This window comes from Mustela nigripes, chromosome 4 (genome assembly GCF_022355385.1).
Source record: "Mustela nigripes isolate SB6536 chromosome 4, MUSNIG.SB6536, whole genome shotgun sequence".
Taxonomy (NCBI): Eukaryota; Metazoa; Chordata; class Mammalia; order Carnivora; family Mustelidae; genus Mustela; species Mustela nigripes.
In genome coordinates, this window is record NC_081560.1 from 8739702 (window position 1) to 8764017 (window position 24316).

General features: G+C 39.8%; 1 protein-coding gene and 1 pseudogene across 1 annotated transcript in view; one reads left to right on the forward strand and one right to left on the reverse strand.

Moving 5' to 3' along the window:
• CNTNAP2 (contactin associated protein 2) overlaps positions 1–24316 on the reverse strand; it is a 1946973-nt gene that overhangs the window by 1734217 nt on the left and 188440 nt on the right. The window lies entirely within an intron of this gene.
• LOC132015223 (KAT8 regulatory NSL complex subunit 2-like) lies at positions 8855–9937 on the forward strand (annotated as a pseudogene).

Below are 24316 nucleotides of genomic sequence, written 5' to 3' on the forward strand. Positions count from 1 at the left end.
TGTGAGGAGCATTGGGTATTGTATGTAAGTGACGAATCACTATATTCTATGCCTGAAACGAATATTACACTACATGTTAATTAACTAGAACTTAAATAAAAACTTGAAACAACAAAGAGTCTACTTTTCTGTTTGTCTTTGTCTCTTTGCTTCTTTGGTTTCTTAAATTCTACATGTGAGTGAAATCAAATGATGTTTGTCTTTCTCTGACTTACCTATTTCACCCACCACTACTCTCTCTAGGTCTAACTATGTTGTTGAAAATGGCAAGATATCATTGTTTTTTAGGTCATGTGATCACTTTAAACAATAAAACATAACTGACTCATGTTACCATATTATAGGTCATATTGCAGTTCATATTGAAGAATGAGGTAAATTCCTGGATCTTCAACAACCTAAAACATTTATTTTATAGAAACACAAACCCAGACAAGCAGTTGAAAAACACTCAAACAAAATTGTGTGTGGCTGTTTTAACAAAGTAAGATTTATTTTGGCATCTGGATGTGAAACAGAAAGATATGTGTATCTTCTCTTTATGTTTTGCAGATAGAAATTTAATTCTTACTGGTTTCTTAGCCTGGGCCATTCATTCACTTAGTTCACTTGGGAAAGCCATCCTGGGAAGCCCGTGTGAGGAATGAGGGAACAGAAAGAAGAAGAAAGACCAAGACAAGCTGTATTAGCAAGTCAGCTGCCATTTTGAGGGAGAGGTGTGTGATGCCGTAAGACATCTGGAGTCTCTTTTTAGAGAGATGCAGAGTCTGCAGGATCTGTGTCAAGATCTGTGTCGAGAGTGCTAGGTTGCACCTGTGAGGTCCATTTGCTGTCCATGTGACATTAGGGACTAGAATAAAGGATGTGCATACTAAGTGGTGCATAAGAGAACTGGCAAAAATAAACAAGCAAAAAATCTTCAGGATGCTACATTTATATAAGTGGACTGAAACTATACAATGAATAATAGGATTGAATGGAAAACATATAGTTTCCTTGAAATACGAAATTTAAAAATCCTCTTAGCATTGTCTAATAAGAGCTCATAAGCGTGATAGCCATTCTCTTAGAAAAAATATAAAAATTAGAAATCTCTCTCTGTGATATAGGAAAAAACTATTAACAAATACACATGCAACCTTTGAAAAATTGCCACTGCTAATTCTGATAAGATTTGTTTTGAAGAATTGTTGAACTTCCTCTCAAATTGCTTCTGTAGTGCATGTGTATACAAAAAAGCAGAATATTGTCTTTCACTGCATTTTGTCTTACATAATCAGACTGTGTCTAATCATCTTAGTATCCTGATTAAAAGTTAATCAGGCCCTTGGAAAATTCTTTTTTAAAACTAATTGTATATACATGGAGCTCTCATTAGGAAAATTTATACCAGTGACACGAAGAGTCCTTTGACTTATTATTTTCCTGTCTTGAAAAACAATTATATCTGATTCTTAGGATTTTAATCTTTATAATCTCTACACCAAATTCCACTACATTTTCAGTGAATGAAGTTCATGATACACAGTCACATATTTTTACTTTAAAATGACTCCTGCTTCTAAAGCAGGAGAATTAGGGAGTGGAAGAATACTGAGTCCTCTCAGCAAGCAGGTGCGTATCCTTGGCAAGGCTGGTTTAGCTCTCCGAGTCTCACCACTCACTTACTAGTGAATAACTAAGTAAATTTCTAGCTGTAGAATCAGATTTTGGAGTTAGGCTGTTTGCCTCATCAAATTTTTAGCTCTATCAATTAGTGGATTTGTGATTTGGGGCAAGTCACTTAATTCCTGTGAGTCTCAGTTCCACCAGCTGTTAATTAAAAGTTAAAATTATCTTTCTGAGAATTTTCTGAGAAGAGTTTTCTGAGAACTAATTGAAATAACAAACATAAAACATTTAGCATGGGGGGGGGTCCAAAATAAACATTATTAAATATTTCTCATTATTTGCCTTTTTCCAAATGTAGAGCAAGAACGCATCAGCAAGTTCTCTACCCCTGAACATATCTTCTCTCACATACGCTCAATAGGGAAAGCCCCTCCACCAGCAAACACTGCACCTTCTCTTTCTACCCCGAATCCTCTCTTGCTGTGGGTCTTCCAAGAAACTTATATATCAATATTGTTTTCTCTCCTGCATGCTCAAAGTCTCCCTTTTCTCTTATCAGCAGATGCATATGCTCCGTTGGTCTTTCCTTATCCATGCCCGCATGTGCATGTTTGTGTGTGTGTGTTCATTCTCCCTGACGTAAACTCTCTCTCCAGCAGTGTCTCTTTTATCACCACAGAATTCTAAACTGCTGTCCTACAGTCCATCTTGACTTCATCTCTTTCACTCTTACTCTCCTCTATTGGTTCTTTAGACTTCTTCATGAAAACTCATCTTCCATGGCCGTCAATGACCACGACATAATCCAGCACAGACATCTAAGTCACTTCTCCACAGCATGAAGCAGAACTGAGCCCCATTTCATCTTAAGACATGGCCCTTAGTTCCCTATCACATCTCCAACAGCAGTGCCCCCCACTACTGGCTCATTGATTTTCAGTACCCTTTGCTAGCTTTCTACTCTGTGTGCACTGCTGGGGTCACGCATGGCTCAGTTCTGGGTCTTCTCCAAAAACTCAGTCCCTAAAACATCTTATCTATTCTCATGCATCAAAACACGGTTTAATGTCGCTCATGTACAACTTGTAAAAGTTGACCAGTGAAGCTAGCTAGCTAGAAGAACAAAGGTAGTTACTAGTTAGGGCATATGCTGCTCAGGTTTAAACTCTAGTTCTGCAACTGACTAGCTACACAACACTGGACATCATGGAACAATTCTGTGCCTTACTTTAATTCTATTTCATGGGCTTGGAACTATTAATAAGTGTCGTGTCCTTAAAAATGTATCTGGCACATAATAAGTCCTAAGTGAATTTAATATCATTGCTATTTTTACACTAATTCAGATGATGTCACTCACCTACCTAAAATCATTCTTCCATTGAACTTAGCATAACATTCAGCTTCCTTACACCAGCTCATAAGGCTCTGTGCGGTTTGACACCAGCTCTTCCCTCCGTCTCCATCCACACTCCCCCTGCCCCACTACTTGTTCATGAGCATCTAGTCAAAAGGGTCTGGTTTTTCAGCTTCTCAAAAGGAAAACATCTCTTTTGTCTCAGCAGATTTTTCACATAGTCACCCCACCCCGCTCTGCTTTTCAAAGGCAAGTCTTTCACAACCGTTTAGCCTTACCTGGAAGCATGAAGAAGAAGTTATTCTTCTAGAATGTTCCCCAGTTACTTATCTATGGTTGCCCCTGCCCTTTCCCTACCCTAATTATTTTCTACTTTGAACTCCTTTAATTATTTTCTTCATATCACCTATTGCAATTGAATGCTCCTGGTTTTGTTTTTGGTGTTCTCTGCGAAAGCGTACAGTTTGCGAAGGCAGGAATTCTTCTTCTCTCTTCACTGGGCAGCGACTCGGATTTACTAGGCACTCACAGCTACTTGTGCCATAATAAACAAATGAAGTAGAGGAAGGTCGTTTTTTACCTCAGTACAAAGTAAAACTTTCTAACAGGCTCATTGGAAAATGCATCTTCTAGAGCAGTGTGAGTATTCAGACAACATTAAAAATCCATGGACAAAGGATGCTGGGGTGAGAAATATTCTGCATTTCTGCATTTTTATCCATGAAGAGAAGAAGGAATACTGTTTTGTTATACGTTTCCGTAATACCACATTACACAATGTTTCTAAATAATGACTTCATAACCAAAAATCAAGTATCTTGTTCGCACTATGCTTACAAAACTTTAAACATTTTAAATATCCCAGATATTCTGTTCCATGTCCTTGTATTTACTCACTGACTGGTCAAACGTTCATTATAGGCACCTACAGCTTCTGGTAATCTAATCAAGACTATCGTATGACACGTTTGGGAAGGTCTAGCCTGCCGATCACATGGAATCTAATTTCCCATGTAAAAATGGACCCTGTCCTACAGAGAACCTCTGGGAGTAATCTACTCTCTAACAGAGAGCAAGCAAACCATTTGAGGCAAATTCAGTCTTTTTAGAGCAGTGGGGTACCAGTTAGTAATTTACCTCCTCTGGGGCATTAATTGGTACCCTAGAGCACTGGAAGAGTTAATTTACCTCATATCGTGAGCACTTGAATCCAAGAGAAGTATGCTTAGTGTAGCTCAAAAAGCAGGATCAAGACAGAGATAAAAAGTAGCTTAAATCACATGCCAAAACACATATTCAGGCAAAACAAACAAACAAACAACTGTAGTGAAGATGTCATTTTTCTTTTACAGATATTCAGGAGTTTATAGTTCTTAAGCTCAGTACCTTTCTCCTCTGCTTCAAAAACCAGAATTCCTGTGGCAATATCGACACATTTGCAACTAACAAAGGACATTGACTCATTCTCAAAGATCATAGTGCTGTACAGTAATTTCCAATAAAGACTCTTTCTGTGAAATTCTATTAAAAGCAAAGAAGGAAGAATAGTGAATGCACTGGGCAAGTGTGAGGTGTCCTGAGGTGCCTCGAGACCACACATGGCCATGAACTATGAAGCACTATTTCGCTTCAGTGACTTGGGCAACAAGTTCTGCTATAGAGATTGTGGATTTGTTATCCACCAATGTCCTTGAATGTGAAAATCAACTTGAGACTATCTATTAATGTCATAATATACTATTATTCTAGTGGAAAACACCTGTGGTTTTCAAACTCTTTTTTTTTTTTTTTTTTTTAAAGCTACAGAAAACCAATGGAACTGCTCTGATTGGAATCTGGAGATCTAAGACCCACTCACTTGAACCTTAGGCAATCACCCAAGATTAGGTGGAGGGGTACCTTGCAAAGCTGAAGGTCCTCTGGGCCAATGAAGTTTTTAAACTCTTAGAACAGGGGCATCTGGGTGGCTCAGTCCGTTACGCATCTGCTTTCAACTCAGGTCACGAGCTCAGGGTCCTGGGATCCCTCTGGCTCCCTGCTCAGCAGGAAGCCTGCTTCTCCCTCTTCTGCTCTCCCTGCTCATTCACTCTCTCTAGCTCTCTATCTCAAATAAATAAATAAAATCTTAAAAAAATAAACTCTTAGAATAACATCAGATTAAACTGATTGCCAAATTCAGCAAAATGTCATCACCCTGTTTCCTATTCACCAAAGCACTTGGACTTCCCACACACCACTCTGCATTAGTCCTATTACGTGTATATATTCCACACACCACATCTCAACAACGGTATCTTGTTCATACGTATGTCACCCACAGCATTTTTACGCAGTAGCAGCAGGTGCTCAATAAATATGGATTAATTGCTTAGAGTCTTAGGGCCTTTCCCCATTATCAGAGGCAGAACTGATACTAGGAAATGGTTATCATCTCTTTCGTGGAAAGTCACATTTACCCAGCTGAAACCTGAAGCAAGAGAAGGAGTTGGCTGTCAAGGAAGCAGGGGAAGGGTATTTCTTGTCAAGGGAGACAGGCCCTACAAAAGCTTAACAATGGAAAAAAAATAAAGAATTCGGGCATTTTAAAGTAGGTGGGAATGGTTGAAGCTGAGACTGAGTCAGGGAGAGAAATGTGAACACACAGTCTACAGGCGTTCATGTGACTCTACTACTAAGCTGCCCTTTTGTTTCATGTGAAGAGCTTGGCGTCTTTTTTCCTATGATAATTTGGAACATTGAAGCTGGGAGAGATCTCAGATTTGCAAATCAAAGAGATCAGTTGGACTGTAGTCCTTTATTCTGAATGAGAAGGCAAGAGTACCGAAGTCAATGAGTTTGCCTCTGATGTCATCATGTTTATACCAGTGCTGTATTACCTCGAATGCTCGCATGTATGCATGTGTACAGGCACAAACACACAAACATTTACACAGACTAGCTCTTGCAAAGTCCCTTGGAATACTCATTTGCTATTACTTTATAACCAACATTGACATTTATATGTTATTTATCAGACCCCGTGATAATTTCAAAATATTTTAATGAAAGAAATATGGGGCCATTCATGGAGACATTATGTTTTTTTCATAATCCTACAAGACATGTATAAAACTCTATAGCTGTATTAACATTCAATTTTGTGGCAACTGTGATGAATCATCGTAATCCACCAGTGAACAAGAATTTGCTCTAAGATGATACAGGATAAGAGGCTGTTTGTTCATTAGAATGCTCTGTGCTTACAAAACAATTCCAGAGTTGGAATTAAAGCACGTTTAAGTTGGAAAGACCCTAGGGAACCCCAACTCACTTCCACAGATGAGATGACTGAGGTCTCAGAAATGGAAGTAACTTGTTCACAGTCTTCATAGTTTTCCTTGGGTACAGATGAGAAAGCTCTAAATACCTTGAGAGATTTCCCTCCACTGCCCATAATCACCTCCTGAAACAATCCGCCCAGTCGGGTCTCTGTGGCTTGCACTGAATTCACTAGCCCTGTGCCCAGCCTCACACACTCACCTCTGCAAATCCCTGTTTGTTCTAAATTATGGGGTCCCTCTTCTGATCCTAGAATTCTGCATGCAATATAATCAGAATATACGGGACCACAGCTTTCTTCTACCATAAAGTAGTCTTTTTAATTGAGATGAGCCATATAAGAAATAAATAACAGCTGCTTTTGATTTTTTTTTCTTTCTTTCTTTCCTTTTTTTTGGGGATTCATGATTCACAGCCCCCGCTGGCTCCATCTCATTGAGGTGATGGATAAAGCCCCCGATTTTCCTCACCTGAGGAAACAGCCCCAACTATCACACTGGCCCCATCACCCACGGCGAGAGGAGGATACACCACCCTCTTCCTTTTACTCATTTGCAGAGTCTACTTCTTAACCTACAAGCACATCCAGCTCAGTATAAGTTTAGAGTCCAGTTGAAACATTATTGTTTTAGGTTGTCTCTCTTTTGGGTGTGGGGGGGGATATAAAAAAGACTATTCTTTTAAGGTTGGTAACACTCTCTAGAATAATGAATTCTAATCAACAATCTTTAGCTTGTTATTAAAACTCCATACACATTAATACTATCTTTTCTCAACATTCATGATCCAACTATAATGATTTCTTTTGATCTTTCTTTCATTAAATTCCACAGGTCTGTAACCCATCAATATTATTCTTTTTCCCCAGACTGAGCCTGGGCGTCTGATCTTTAGTCAAACAGCGTTCTAAAGAACTCAGTTTTGCTTACATTGAACAAATGTTATAATGACCTCCATCACGGCAGTTGTTTTTGTGGGACAGGAAGCTGTGCTTCATGAGCTGAGGGAAAACATGGCAGAACAATTTTCTGTGCAGAAGCTGTACCCATAGGCAGTGACCTGGAGAAATGTCACTTACAGTACGCTCCCAAGTTGTCATGCTTAGGAGTTTAAGGAAACACTGAGAGTAAAAAATTTTTTAAAAAAGAGTGTGTGTGTGTGTACGCATGCATGTGTTCAAAGCATCTAGGAGAAGCTTGACAAGATCGAGTAAAGTTGAAAAACCACAGGAATTGATGTTGTGTGTGATTTCAGTCCCATGTACAAACTCTATAGAGAACCTCTAATTATGCAGCTATGATGAAATAAATGAAATAATAAAAAGAAATTGCTATATTTACCCATTTTGCATAATTTCCTATCTTAATAATTACTTAATCTTTTTTTTTTCAAAGTAGAGGTCAAAGAATATACTTTGCATTGACTTTCATTAGTTCTTTGCTAGCTTCTAGAAGGTAACTTTTATTGAAGTTATCCAAAAACCTAAAAATAAAACAATATGCCCTTCAAATCCTTCATTCATAGTTTCTAAATTCATGGCTATAATTATTTTTGGAATAATCTGGCATTAGATATATTTAATGCATTGTTCTACGACCTTGCTCATTCAGACCTCCCATTCATTCCACTTCTCGTATATTTTTTTCCCCAGGTGAATAGAATGTTCCTCTGGTCAGAGTTGGGATCAGGAAGTGAACTCCTTCCTTTTCACACCCCAAATAAAGAGAGAGGTACCCAGAGGCCAGTTATGTCGGTGAGACCTTGTGGCTATTAATTAGTAAGCAACAGTGGGATGATACGGGGAGACAGAGATTCGAGGCTCTGTCAGCTCCAGGCTAAAGGTTGGTAATGACCATCTTATCAGGTAGATGTCAGGAACTCGCATTCTGAATGCACAGACGGTTAGAACTATAAACTCAGAGTACAATCCCAGAATCTCCTGTGGGAGGTTTTCAAACAAGAATGTAGACTTTGAGACATAATCCATCTGTTGTCAATGGATAGAGCTGCCCAGAAAATAAATTACCATTTAATTTTACAGAATTCTGTAATGTGTGCATGTGAGTAGGTGCCCGTGTTTGCGTTTATGTGCCCATGTCTCCTCAGTTGAGACTTTCAGCTAGAAAAGGTCATTTCTCTTGTTCAAAATACACAGTTAAGAGACCAATTATTGACTCTGCTATAAGAGCAAGGACATTCATATCCCCTTGTCACTGCATTGTACAAAGATGAAAGCAATGCTCATAAAAAATGGAGAACTCAAGAAACCCGATGAGAGAATGAAAAAAGGGGAAAGAGCACTAGTTTGATGAACATGTGTTTCCGTTTGTCCCTCCACCAACTAACAACATGCCCGAGAGCTAAAACCTGCTGGAGAGAAGCGGCCGGCACGACCAGAGGGCCAGCAGCCCAGCACAATGCGGGGAGCAGAGGTTTTGGTATGAACAGGATTCTCATCCACATCTTTGCTGGCCAGTTGGGGGAGGAACACCCCAGGGCCCTAGGCCTCAGGAGACCCTGTCCTGTTCATTCCCTCGTTGTCCATGCTTGCAATCTCGTCTCAAGCATATCCTTGAAGACAAGAATGCAGGCTTCACACAGTGTACTTCTATACTGATGAAGGGGAAAAAAATCTCCCAGGGCTGATCCAAAACTTGAGAAGAAAGATGGGGTGTCTTTCAGGGCTGAACATGCCCATAGGAATTCATTTCATGCCCAAATGAAGAAGACCAGTTCAGGGCCCATGGGTGACACACTCTTGTGCAGCTGAGCTCTTATGCTAAGACAGAGCTGGGGTCTCCGTCTCCAGAAAGTAGCCACAGTGAAGCAGGACAAATTCTGATCATACTGCTGTCTACGCAGCAGCAGCTGCCCGGATTATGCATGAGAAGCTAATTCATTTGCAATTTCTGCACATTGATCAGTTTAATCGACATCAGCACATTTTTTTTACCTAATCACAAAGAGGAACATGAAGCTCCAGGTAGTCGTCCCTTGACTGGCCCAGAGAGACATTGAGCCCAAGAATGAGAGAACTTCAAGTGTCTAAAGTGTCATCCGTAATATCATCAGCCCCAGGGAGGGGAAGTCTTATTACACAACCAGCTGAAGGAATGCAGACAGCTGGTCAGAGATGGTGCTGCCCCACAGGCTAAAAGGATTTGTTTCAGTCACAGGACTTGGCCTTTGTAGATGATGTTACCATTCCAGTCAGTCTCTTCCAATGACCAGACACTGCCTTACCCGTATTTGTCAGGACAGAAATCAACTTCTCTTCAAATGCTGCCAGGGGTCTCAAGGGGTACCCGGCAACAAATCAGTTCCTGTAAGCCCCTCAAGATCATTGTTGCCCACTGCCAACCGGAAGTTGCCTCCTCAGATGTCTAAGCCCGAGCAGGACTTAGATGTTCTGGGTGACTGTCCACAGTATACTCCTTCATCCTTGCTTTTGGATCCTTTACTCACCCTTGAAGATCCTTTAGTCAAAGAAACAGCTGACAGTCTAGTGGATATTCTGAGCCCGGGGTGGATGGCTGGAGATGGGTACAGATCACAGAGGTCTCAAATTCTAAAAAGGCCTCTGAATCACAGCCTCAAAGTAGAGTGTCTACTGCAAATGAGAAGTCAGAACTGTCTTCTGTCAGCTTATAATTTGTTTTGGGAACCATATGACTACAGAGGATTTGAATTTTCCATTATTTCAATAAGTACTTCTCACTATCTCTCACCAAAGGGCAATTCAGACTACGTTGTTTGGGCGATTAATATAGTCAAACATAAACCAAATTTTGGGGGCGGGGACCAGTAGTGTCTACAAGTCGTGGATGTCTTCCCACTCTTTGCAAGGAAGAGAAAGACAGGTGATTCCTGCCAGAGTTGCTGGGATTGAAAAGGTATTTGGGACGGTGCCTCATAGAAGAGACATCTTTGGAATGTGAATCCCATGTGTTGAAACAAATCCACGTAGGTGTTTAGGTTAAGAAATGTGTACCGTTGGGGTATTGATGGAACCCAGTGCCTGTGTTTTAGCTTTTCTTCACCTCTCCCCTGATTGGGTGGTCTGAAACAACCCCCTCCCACGGAACCCTGACCGATATAACCTCTAGGAATAGCCCATAGGACTGGGCTTTCCTTAACCATCCATCTTGCTTCTAACCAATGTAAATTTCTGTGGGGCTATCTTATGTGAGACACAATAAAAAATCAACGTATATAGTTTCTATTCAATGTTAAAATGTTATGAAAATGTCCCCAAACCCTGCCTGAATAAGACAACAAAAAATAAACTGTAAAATAAAAAGATGTTTGATAAAGTATTGTGGACTCTGTAAATTAATGTAATTCTACAATCTAATTTTATTTAATTAGGGATTAAACAGGGCGCAGAATTCCTCTGCTTTCTTTTCTTACAGAATCTCCAGACATCGTCTGCATGAGTTTTAGAGATTACAGGAGAGATTTATTATCACAAAGCAGGCCTAAATAGCACAGGACCAGAGAGAGTTTTGAAAGGTGGCCAATACTCATGAGGAACATGATGAAATGATTTTAAATAATGCAGTACTACCACCATGGGGAGACTTCCTGGGCTTGGATGATATAATGCCCAGAAGGTTGCTCCTGTGTTCCTGGAACCCCATGCTGTTAAATAACATTTACTTCAGTTATCTGCCACTATTAGCCTTACCCCCCATTGGTCAGCTAATTAGACATAAATCTATTAAACAAAAATAAATTTCTATGTACTTGGTTATTGCTTACATCAAGCTTTTGCATATTTAAATTATCATCTTGTTTAAGTATGCAATGTAAACTACCTTCTGATTTCTTCTTTATAGATAAAGAGGAATTGAAAAGTGGATAAAGAAAACACATGGTTGACAACAAGGTTTATTTGTTTTGATGCATATGGAATTTGAATAAAGCAGGAAAACATTTTAAGAAGGCAAGCACATTCTGACTGTACTTATTTTTAGAAATCCCACAAGTCCTCAGAGACCCAGTTTATACCTAACAATTGAATATGCAACAAAATTGCCACATACAGTCAACGCTGTAGTCTGACTACTCCCAGTCCTTCTGCTTGCTACACCATTCCCTGGATCCTTTTTTTTTCCAAATATAAATTTATGCCACTGATGTGTCTCATGGTTTCCTCCCTACCCCACTGAAATCCTGCCACTTTTTACTTAGCCAGAATATGCCCAAAGGCACAGCTCAATTTCTTTCTCCTCCTTTATGATCTGAAATTGAATCTGTTAAGAAAGAGACCAGGTTGCCTAGTCAACATAAGAGCATCATGTGATTCCTTAAAAGACTAATAAGAGAGGAACTGAAGAATGAAATATGCCTATAGCTACTACGATATTAATAATGAGAATGCTTTATATTTAGAGATTATAAAGTACAGTTTCACTTAAATCTAGAAAGCCCTGAGAAGTAGATCGAACAGGCAACATTACACTTATGTCTGCAAGTATAATCTAAAACTTAGAGCCATGTGTCTCTGGTCAGTGGCAAAAACTCCGGTAAGTGACAAAAAACAGACAAGAACAGTTTTTTCTGACCTCTAGCATCAATCTTTCCTCAGCAAAAACAGCCACGTAAATGTGGAGACAAACAGAGCAGGGTTATACTGTTCTTGTACTGTGTTGTACAATATATTGTACTCTACTGTATTGTACTGTGCCTAACTATGCCTCAACCAGCACCAGAACTTACCTGAAGAACGAGTATTTTTTTTTTTTTAAGATTTTACTTATTTATTTGACAGAGATAGAGTGAGAGAGCACAAAGCAGGGGGAGCAGCGGAGGGAGAGGGAGAAGCAGACTCCTCACTGAGCGGGGACCCTGATGTGGGGCTCGATCCCAGGACTCTCAGCTCACGACCTGAGCCCAAGGCAGGTGCTTAACTGATTGAGCCACCCAGGTGCCCCAAGAATGAGTAGTTTTCACAAATATTCTCTTCTGGTCGAGGGCCAGAGCATCAGTGCTTCTAGGTGGTAGCCACCTTCCCTCTCCTTGCCTTTTGCTCTCCGGCGTGGTTAGAAGTCAGGACTTGGGAGACAGATAGATGTGAGTCCATATTCTGGTTCTGCCATCACTAGCTGTATTACCCCAGCCCAGTTACTTCTGGGCCAAAGTCAATGTCCTCAGCTAAAGTAGCAGTATATGCAAAGGGCTTAGCAGAAGGTAGCTGATGGGAATAAATATTAGCAGTTATGGGCGCCTCGGTGGCTCAGTGGGTTAAGCTGCTGCTTTCGGCTCGGGTCATGATCTCAGGGTTCTGGGATCGAGTCCCGCATCGGGCTCTCTGCTCAGCAGGGAGCCTGCTTCCCTTCCTCTCTCTCTGCCTACTTGTGATCTCTCTCTCTGTCAAATAAATAAATAAAATCTTTAAAAAAAATATTAGCAGTTATGATAGCAGTGTTTTTAAATACACGCAGATGGTGTTGTAATTAATAAAGTATCATTTAAATTATAAATCAATTTAAGTAAACTTTCTCTTGGTGTGTATTTTCTCATGCACAGACACCAATAATTATGACTATCCCATAAAAGAGACTATCATTTTATTATTATAATTATTTAAATAAATCACAATAACCTAACAGGTTGCAATATATTCCTCTACCCCAAGGCAGCTACAAAATTTTTATTTTAGGTGTATGAGCATATACTCTATGAGCGACATGCAGACTGCTGAGTAGTCGGACTGCTCTGCTTAGTTGTAATGTAAGGAAATTTTCAAAATGCCTCAGTGGGAAGACACCATCAGAAAATTCTGATGAAAACTTTCAGGACAACAAAGAGGCTGACAGTGCATTATTACACTCCGCCAGAATTATCGCAGCAAAACAGCGCGCAAAGTAACTGGAGAATAAATACTTGAAACCCAGCCCGCGTGTTTTGTGCAAATATGCAAAAATGTTTAAACTGATTAATGAATTTTCATCTTTGCACACACCAATTCACAAAAACATTCTCGAGGAAAGTGGGTACTAAGTTTCTGTGTGGCTTGTAACTACGAAAAGAAACACATTTTTGCAGAACGACTTTTCAGGGTTGCCGGCTAGTTGGGATGCCAGCAGTTTGGTAAATAAACGCCTGCATAGTCTTCACATAGGCACTAAAACATGTGATCAATATAAACTCATTCAACACATATTTACTTAGAATTTAATATATGAGACTTAGTGTCTTAAGCAATAGATATGTAGTCGTAGATGAAACAAATAAAAGTTCCTACTTAGTGGAGGCTAGACAGATAATACACATACACTTAAAACATACATGCCTTGGTGGTGGGAAAAAACTGAATAAACCTAGAGTAGAGAATGGGCCAAGTCAGGCTGGCAGGGGCAAGGCAGAGGGCTAGCCATTTTATTTATATATTGATTTATTTAGATTTATTTATTTGAGAGAGAGAGAAAATGTTAGGGCGCAGGGGGGGCAGGGAGGGAGAGAGAGAGAGAGAGAGAGAGAGAGAAAATCTCAAGCAGACTCTCCACAGAGCACGGAGAGGGCCATGAGGCTCGATCCCACCACTCTGAAATTGTCACCCGAGGGGAAGCCAAGAGTTCAACTGCACAGCCCCAGTGCCCCACGAGGACTAGCAATTTTAAATATTAGTCAGGGAATATACCACTGAAGTGATGATATTTGAGCAAGGACATAAGGAGTTGAGGGAGGTCTTCGTGCACAAAGTAGGGGGAAAGGTGATCTAGGCAGAGGAAACAGCAAATGGAACAGAAACACGTTTGTGGAATAGTTAGAAATCCCTTCGGGGCAGAGTTGAGCGACTGTGTCAGAGGACTTACTGCAAGATGTCATCAGACAGGTAGAACCTTGTAGGTCACTGCGAGGGCTTTGGGTTTTACTGTCTCTCTTTTTTTAAAATTTTCTAAGACTTTATTTATTTTACTCGAGAGAGGGAGAGAAAGGGAGAGGGGGGTGGGACAGAGGGGCACAAGCATGGGGAGCAGCGAGGGAGAGAGAGAAGCAGGCAACCCACCAAGTAGAGAGCCTGATGGGGGAATCGATCTCAGGACCCTGAGATCCTGACCTGAGCCAAAGACAGACACTTAATCAACTGAGCCACCCATGTGCCCTTCGCTTTTATAGCTAAATGAACCACCCCGTCCATACAACAAAGTCCATCTCAGTGAGGCAAAACTCCACACAGCTGCCTAGAACAAATGCTTGTCTGCCTCCCTTAACAATCTACACTTCCAACAGAGTCTTCGCGAAATTTTAAATCCATTCCAATTAGTAGTGTTCACCACTAAAAACGGAGAACCAGTTGTTCCCAGACCTTGCATTACGATGCTCACATATAATATCCTCCAGGTATTCTAGCCTCTCCTTTCACACTAGTTAATGCCAGACTTTCACATTTGAACATGGGTATTATTTTTACTCAGGTTTTGAGCAACTTTATCACGTTTTCACTGCGTGAGCTTTGGCTTTTACTCTGAGTATAACAGACCGCCACTGGTAAGTTCTCGAAAAACAGGACTTGATCTAACACTTTGTCTATGAAGGATCACTGTGTCTGCTGTTTGTGAAATGAGAAATGGCCGGGACGGAAGCAGGAAGATTACTGTGGAGATGATGGAAATATTACGGAGAAGAGGCGTTCACGTATCGGTCCAGGTGGTGTCCGCGGAGGGGCTAAGTGGCAGCTACCTCTTCAGGGTAGAGAAAGGGTGGTGTGAATGTGGATATTTAGGACCCGTAGAACAGAAGGGATGGCACTGGTCTGCATCAATATGGCAAACACTGTGAACGGCCAGATTTTTAAAGAACAAAGATCTTGGACTTGAACACTTTAATAATAAAAAGCCCATTAGACATCTCTGTAAGCGGTGATATCACCTAAGTAGTTGGGATAGAAGTCTGGACTTTTCAAGAGCGGTCAGGAGCAGAAATAAAAATTTGGGAACTCAGCAACACATGCATGATCTTAAAAACAAAACTGTCTGGAATCTATGAATGTAGATAGAGGAGAGAACCAAAGATTGAGAAGTATGGTGCTTCAACAATCAGGGGCTCTGGATGCCAGGAAAGGATAAGGAGTGATCCACTCTGAAGAAGGGAAGTGAGCACTGCTTGAAGCCACGTGCAGAAGGTGTTCCAAGGGTTCAGTCACGTCAAGCCCTGCTGATGGGTCAAGAAAGAGGAGACCGGAGAATTCAATCCCGGACTTAGCAATGAGGAGGAAGCATTAATACCTGTGGCATTGACAAGAACAATTTTGTAGAAAGCTGAGAATAAAAGATTAATTAGAGTGATTTTTTTTTTTTCAAATGAAAGAGGAAGAATTAAAACCCCAAGTAGCAAGGAGTCTTTTGAGAAGCTTTGCTGTAAATGTCTCAGAGAAATGAGAAAATATATTTCCCAAGATTGGAGTCAAGCATGTGTTGGTTCTCATTATGTTGAAGATGAGGTGACTTCATGCTTACAACCTGTGCCTACTGAAAAAAAAAAAAAAAAGTATATATGCTGACAGAATTTTCCCCTAGAGAGACACTGAGAGGGAGGAGCTGAGCTATAGTTCCTTGTAAGGGAGCAAAGAAGGGACAGAGCAGTCACTGAGCACAAGGATATCCTTCAATAGCAAGCAGAAAAACATCCAAGTATGAAGACAAAGATGCAAATGATAAATGGAAGATGTGATAATTTGTGGAAGTTCTCTGCTGATTCTTCTGGGATAGAAGAACTTTAGATGAAAGAAGTAATACTAGATTTGTGTTAAGTTTAATTTCTTTTAATGGAATATACACATAGACCTGCACAAAGCTTATAGAGAAAAAAATTAAATAAAGAGTATTTGATCGGCAAAGAAAAACTTTTCAGAAGATAAGGGGAAAATCCTCACTTAATATACGAAGTGACAATTATTCCTAAAACCAATGAAATTTTTGAAGGGGTCAGCTATTTGATGCACTTAGATGAGTTGTTAGTTTGAGAATGGTGGCTAAAAATTAAATTTAAGGGGGTGGCTCAGTCAGTTGAGTGTCTGCCTTCTGCTCAGGTCATGATCCCAGAGTCCTGGGATCAAGTCCCTCAATCAGACTTCCTGCTCAGCGGCAAGTCTGCTTCTCCCTCTCCCTTTGACCAACCTCACCCTCCAGCCTGCCCCACTGCTCTCTCTTGCTCACTCTCTCTCAAACAAATAAATTATATCTTTTCAAAAAATAAATTTAAATAAAAACACTGATCTCAAAAAATTTAACATGAAGAACATTTATTTATTAAATGAATTTGTGACACAATTTGAGAATTAGTAGAGATTAGACATTTGTCTTGCTCTTTCAAGAATTTGGAGAAAAAATTGAATTTTGGAAAAACAGTAAATTATGCACTGTGTAATTCAAGTAAGATTTAAAAATAAAATGCAAATATCATAAATTATTAAAATATTTCTCATATGGGAGAATTACATTTATCAAAAGTTTGAGAAGATCATGTAGATTTTTTCTTTGATTTCAGTTGTCATTATTTATAATTAGTCCCTCAAAGATGAAGATGGTTTTATAGACATTTTACAGATTATACATACTGTTTATGGCACTATAGGAGTTAACCACACTTTAATGATGATGAAGTAGTTCTGAGGGGAAAAAAAACTATTACTCATCTTGATTATATATTTCATCTACCATAGCTGTTCTTAATGAGTTCCAGATTCATTTGTAAAAATCAAACCTCCTTTGAAAGATTGGAGAGTCTACATATTTAAGACAGCCTAAGGCACAAGGACACAGACTAAAAAGTTAATTATTTAAGAAATAGTTTCAATGTTTTTAAATCAATTACAGTGTTATGGGGAAAAGTATGCAAAATCTATAGGAGACCACTCTGAAAGGGAGATTTTAAAAATTATTAAAAATTAGATTTTGTTCAGTATTTCTTTATAATTCTAGCTATATTTATACAAAAACTAAAAATAAAATATTTCAGTTGAAAAACTGTAATACTGTTACATAATGAATACCTAACAACATATATGAAAAAACAGAGAACACCCCATTAACATGATGCAAAACAAAGCAAAACCCCCCAAACTGGTTCAAAATATGGACTTTGGAATTCTTTACTGGAGCCCCAAGTCTACCAGTTCCTGGTTCTGTGACCGTGAAAGTATACTTAATCTTTTAATCTTTCCTTCTTTGAGGTCACATGTAATTCAAGAAGTTAAAATAAAAAATAGAAATGAGAAATACTATTAGGAGTAAAAGGCTGTTGCTGAGTTAGCCCATGTATAGTATATAAAATTTTAAGATGGGTTCCATGATCCCTATCCCTGAGACTCCTGTGTGTAATCCCTATTTCTAGCACCTTACCTAGCGTGCTGAAAGAAACTGGAATTCAGTTCTGGTAAACAGAGTTTGGCAAAGATGAAGAGAGTTTTTGGGCATAACATAGAACTCTCATTAATTGACTCTGAATTTATCAAGAGGGAAATCATCTTGGATGGGCCTGACATAATCAGGTCAGGTGAATCCTTTGACTAAATGTCCAGGCTTTATGCCATTTTGTTATGCAGCAATAGAAAACTAATATACTATTATTTCAACCTCAGCCATATTTGAAAACTCTCTATCAAAGCAACAACAAAATTAAGGTAGGGGGAATGAATTCAAGATTAATTTGAAACTAATTAATGGACACATAGGAATTCATTTCATCATTCAACTTTTTTGTATTTGAAAATCATAATGCATTTTTTAAAAGATATTTATTTATTTATTTATAAAAAGTGTCCAAGTGGGGATAGGGGCAGAGAAAGAGGGAGAATCTCAAGCAGACTCCATGCAGAGCGTGGAGCCCAGTGTGGGGCTTGATCTCAGGCTGAGATCATGATCTGTGCTGAAACCCAGAGTTGGAGGCTCAAGCGACTGAGCCAGGTGCCTCCATAATGTAACTTTTTAATCACGAAAAGAAATTAAAAAGAACTTATTATTTTGGTTAATATTTATTTTGCATTGTGCTAATGATACAAGATATAAAGACCAATCTGTTAACATTCCTACTGAGAGCAGATAAAAAGCAGATAATTTTAACATATTGAAAGCAAAGTGTAAACATATGATTCCAAAGATGTGTGACTTTAATGTATACAGTGACAATTAACAGCATGAATGAGAAAAGAGCTACACATGGTAGAAAAAGTTTTCAAAAGAGAACTTCTGAACCAATTAATTAACATCTGAGGGAACACCAAAGGGTTTGTTAGAAGGGACATATAGACTCCTAGCTGGTTTTAATTTTAACTAAGATTGTGTTAGTTTTGCTGTAATCAAGATTTCTCTTGCTTCATAACTATTAAGAACCAGGGTGCAAAGAAGACTATATTTTGCTAATAAGTCTATGGCTTTAGTAGTCACAGCTCATCTCAACCCCAGATCACTGAGCCAACTCTGAAAGACCACAGAACTCTGTTTATTCTCCCCAAGTCAAGAATAGACGTCTGCCATCTGGTGATAAGTGCTTCAGGGAGAGACTTGCAATACCGCTGATGCTAAAGGTAGAAGAATTTCCTGTTGCAGACCTACAGTATTTTACCATGAAACAAAGAAGAAAAGCTGATGGGAAATTTGGTAGAGATAAATAATTTTGTGTGTTTGAGAAAACTAGGAATTGCCAGTTCAGGAAAAAAAAAGAAAGAAAAACATTCCAGAGCATTACCACTCAAGAGGACCCATAAGATGAATGACAGAGTAAAGATCCAGAAGCTTGATAAGATGACCTTTTGATTTCAGGAAGCTCTGATGCTAGCATCTGGTTCAAGCTCTTGACCAGCTGAGAGTTCAGGACCATGGCGAGGCTGATTTATATGAGTAATAACTCCCCAGTGCTCTTGGCTTTCTCCTTGCCTCTGCCTCTGCCTGGAAATTTATCCTGTTTCATTTCTAGCTCTGAAATCTTTTTTTTTTTTCTTCTCCCACCCATCTTTTGTTATGATAGCATTCAAAAAGTTTGAAATAAGGCAGGTTTTAGTTGAGTCTGGATTCCTAACCATACTCTACTAGCTTTCCTTTGGATGGGCCAAAGAGCTCCATAATATACCCTCTTGCCTACTGGAGGACCACCAGACTCCTCCCCTTCCCACCATTCTAATCATGTTCTTTGTGCTAAGGCATCCCCCACTCCTTGCTTAGAAGGAGCTCCACAAAAACAAATAAAACCCTTTTCAATCTACCATGACAAAAATGAGTGGTTGTTAGTCCTCTGGATGAACTCATGTTGTCTTTGTAGTCTTTTCCATGACTACATCCGTTTTTATCTGCATCTTGCATTAATATTTTTGCTCAGTTCCCTACACACTCCCCCAACCCCCCATGAGAACAGTGCTTTTATCTTATTGTTATAGAAGCAGAACAGTGCAGAGCTCTTAGTCAGGACTCAGTATATACGAATTCACTCATTATCCACGGGTGCTACATGGCCTCGTCAACTAGATAAGGCTTGTTTTTAAGTTGTGACTGGTGTGGGTTTGACATCTGTTCCTCCTCGTTCTCAGCCGCACCACTAGGAAAGAGTTTCATTTCCTCTTTGAATGTGTTTAGTATCTAAAGCAAAATGTCATTTTCTTTCCATTTCCTCTTTGTTCACATTGTAATTAGAGGACATTCTGTGAAACTGGTGTAAAAAACGGTGATGACTGAAATTGCTGATTGGAAGTGTAGTGTAGTAGGAAAAACAAGTGAATGGTTCTAAGGCATCATGCTGGCCTTGTCATTAACAAACTATGTGACTTTTGGCATTTCAGCCTTCTCAGGTTGTGTGTGGGTGTAGGCATGAATGCATGTGTGTCTGTGTTTGTATCTATGAGTTCTCTCTTCGGCATAGCATCTTGGGCGAGACAGACAGGGAAGCACTGGAGTATTGAAACTGGAAAGAAATGACAGCATCATGTGACTCCTAATGGTCTTACCAGGTGTTTTCAGCCAACCTCATATAATTAATCCAAAAGGACACTAACATGCCTTAAGAACAACCCCCTTTGGCCAGATTCCGCACTTTCATTTAACCTGTTGAATCCTACAAAAGACAATAGGGAAAAAATGCATACTGATGAGAACACGTGAGGCATATGCCATCAAAAAAAGGAGAGCACCATGACTGGAACATTTACAGCTTGATGGAACATTTATCAATTCCTTCTTTTACCATCTCAACCATATACCAAGCCCATCTCAGGCAGGCACAACTCCACGAATCCACTTAGAAAGAACGTTTGCCTGTCTCCCTTAACAATATATACTTAAAGAGCTTTTTGCTGGGAAAAAAAAAAAAAAAAGTCCCTGCTAAATTTGCAATCCGCTCTACTTAGTAGTGTTCATAAAAATGGAGAGCCAGCTGTCCACTGACCTTGCATTACAATGTTCATATATCTCATTCTCCAGACTGTTCTAGCATCTCTTTTTCAAATTAACGCCAGACTCTCACATTTCTAATATGGGTATTATTTTTTACTCCGATCTTTAGTAACTTCATTGTCTTTTTTCTAAATGCTCTTAAGATACTTAACTATTGGAATCGGATGTTTAACTGTGAGGCCAAAAGTAAAGCTCTAGGAAGTGCTACTCCAAAGGAAAATGCGGTAAATTTACAGACACCAGCCTTGCATGAACAGGTGTGTTTGATCTGTCAGTTCAAGACACATATAATGGACTAATTTTAGTTCAATAAAATTTTTTCCTAAGTAAATGACTTCTACTTTTCCAAACGATCACTTAAGATGTCAGATATTTGCCACTGTAGGGACAATTTACTTTGGTGGAGATAACCTACCAGAATTTGCAGTCAAGTTAAGACAAGTTAGAATGCAGGGTCTGACTGATCCATGGCTCTGGTGACAGAAGCATTGTCGCCCAAAAACATTTTCTTCAAAACATGGGTAACATACAAGGAAGAATTATTGTAAAGGAAACAGATCTTAGAATTTGACCATTAAATAGAAAAACACTGATCTTAAGATTTTGTAAAATAGCATCTTCTCCTTCTCCCACCCCTCCCTTCCTATATTTTTAGCCATTTATGGCTTTTTTATGGTTAGGTATCCACAAAAGTGATGTTTTGAAAAGTACAAAAATATATAAGAATTCTCATTAATATTGTCCCTAATTTCAACAGAAGAATTACTTGCACAATTTATAGAAACATTATTTCTGGGGTGCCTGGGTGGTGCAGTCAGTTGAGTGACCAGCCCCTGATTTGGACTCAGGTCATGATCTCAGGGTCATGAGATCGAGTCCTGTGTCAGGGTCCACGCTGAGCAGGGACTTTGCTTGAGAGTCTCTCTCCCTGTCCCCTACCCCTCTGTCTACTTGCACTCTCTCTCTCTCTAAATACATTTTTTTAAAAAAACTTAAAAATCCTAATTTTGTTTGCTTTTAGATTTCTCATTTTTTTTAAGATTTTATTTATTTATTTGACAGACAGAGCTCACAAGTAGGCAGAGAGGCAGGCCGGGGTGGGCGGGGTGTGTGGAGCAGGCTCCCTGCTGAGCAGAGCACCAGATGAGGGGCTCAATCCCAGGACCCTGAGATCATAACTTGAGCTGAAGGCAGAAGCTTAACCCACTGAGCCACCCAGGTGCCCCTCAATAAATATTTTAAGGCATTTATTCCTATTTACCAATTATGTATAGATGTGAACAAAAGCTAACATTGGTCTGAAACACGGTCTTTCTTTCTCCTAAGCTTTCAAAGATAAGCAATAGTTCTAGGATGAAACAAACAAATGAAATATCTAATTTCCTATATTAATTGATAACTTAAGAATTCTAAATTGCCTTTTGGACAATTTCTGATAATTCACTTACCTCGGATTGTTTCAATTAGATACACAATTTTTCTTTTAATAGCATGTTTTATTAAATCACCAGCTTCCATGTTTCAGATATTAAAGAAAATTCCTTGCCTCTCTTTTAAAAAAAATTGATTGCAGTTGGTGATTTCTTTAACATTTTAAAAGACATTTCAAAAGAGTTTGCATGAACAACTCTAACATATGAGGGTACTTAATTCTGCCTTGCTGAACGTCATTGTAGCAAAGGATAAATATACTGGAGGATTCAAGCATATTGCACATTTAAGATTTTAAATGTGACAGGCACAATATGTAGTATGTGGAGGATTATTTTCTTTACCAAAAAAAAAAAGAAGACAAGTGTGAAATTAGATCATTCCTAACGTCATGTCTAGCTTCAGATCTGTAGCCTAACCAGAGATGCAGTGTTCTCTCCATCTCTGTTCCACACAACCAAAGACTAAGATGTTGTATACCACAACCTTAACCCACATGATTTCAGGAAAATCTTCATGAAAGCTATTGTTCATCCTTCAGAAATAAAAAGAGGAGGGGAGGAGTCAAGATGGCGGAGAAGTAGCAGGCTGAGACTACTTCAGCTAGCCGCAGATCAGCTAGATAGCTTATCTAAAGATTGCAAACACCTGAAAATCCATCGGCAGATTGAAGAGAAGAAGAACAGCAATTCTGGAAACAGAAAATCAACCACTTTCTGAAAGGTAGGACCGGCGGAGAAGTGAATCCAAAGCGACGGGAAGATAGACCCCGGGGCGAGGGGCCGGCTCCCGGCAGCGGCGGAGCAACCGCGCACAAAATCAGGACTTTTAAAAGTCTGTTCCGCTGAGGGACATCGCTCCAGAGGCTAAACCGGGGCGAAGCCCACGCGGGGTCAGCCTGGCCTCAGGTCCTGCAGGGTCACAGAAGGATCGGGGGTGTCTGAGTGTCGCAGAGCTTGCGGGTATTGGGACGGGAAAGCCGGCGACAGAGACAGAGCCGACAATGAGCTCGCAGCTCGGGGTGACCTTGAACCGGTCGCAGGCTCGGTGAGCTCGGAGCGCGGCCGGAGGTCAGGCAGACGGGAGTGACTGGCGCTGTTCTCTGAGGGCGCACTGAGGAGTGGGACCCCGGGCTCTCGGCTCCTCCGGCCGGAGACCAGGAGGCCGCCATTTGTATTCCCGTCCTCCGGAACTCTACGGAAAGCGCTCAGGGAACAAAAGCTCCTGAAAGCAAACCCGAGCGGATTACTCACCCCGGCCCCGGGTAAGGGCGGTGCAATTCCGCCTGGGGCAAAGACACTTGAGAATCACTACAACAGGCCCCTCCCCCAGAAGATCAACAAGAAATCCAGCCGAGGGGCACCTGGGTGGCACAGTGGATTGAGCCTCTGCCATCGGCTCGGGTCATGATCTCGGGGTCCTGGGGTCGAGCCCCACATCGGGCTCTCTGCTCAGCAGGGAGCCCGCTTCCTCCTCTCTCTTTCTCTCTGCCTGCCTCTCTGCCTACTTGTGATCTCTGTCTGTCAAATAAATAAATAAAAGCTTGAAAAAAAAATTAAAAAAAAAAAGAAATCCAGCCGAGACCAAGTTCACCTACCAAGTAGTGCGGTTTCAATACCAAGGAGAGCAGCAGAATTCCAGAGGAGTAGAAAGCAAAGCACGGAACTCATGGCTTTTTCCTTGTGATTTTTTTTAGTCTTGCAGTTAATTTAATTTTTTTCTTTTACATTTTTTGTTTTTTTTCTCGCCTTCTGGTAAATTTGTTTCTTAACTTTTACCTTTTTCTTTTTTAACGTTTTTTAACTAGTTTATCCTATATATATATATATATATATATATATATATATATTCTTTTTTATATCTTTCTTATTTTTCTTTTTTTTAAATTCTTTTCTTTTTTTCTCTTTTTTCTTTTTTTTCTTTCTTCCTTTTTGAACCTCTTTCTATCCCATTTCTCCCCCCTCACAATTTGAGATCTCTTCTAATTTGGTTAAAGCATATTTTCCTAGGGTTGCTGCCACCCTTTTAGTATTTTACTTGCTCCTTCATATACTCTTATCAGGGCAAAATGACAAGATGGAAAAATTCAACACAAAAAATAAGAACAAGAGGCAGTACCGAAGGCTAGGGACCTAATCAATACAGACATTGGTAATATGTCAGATCTAGAGTTCAGAATGACAATTCTCAAGGTTCTAGCCGGGCTCGAAAA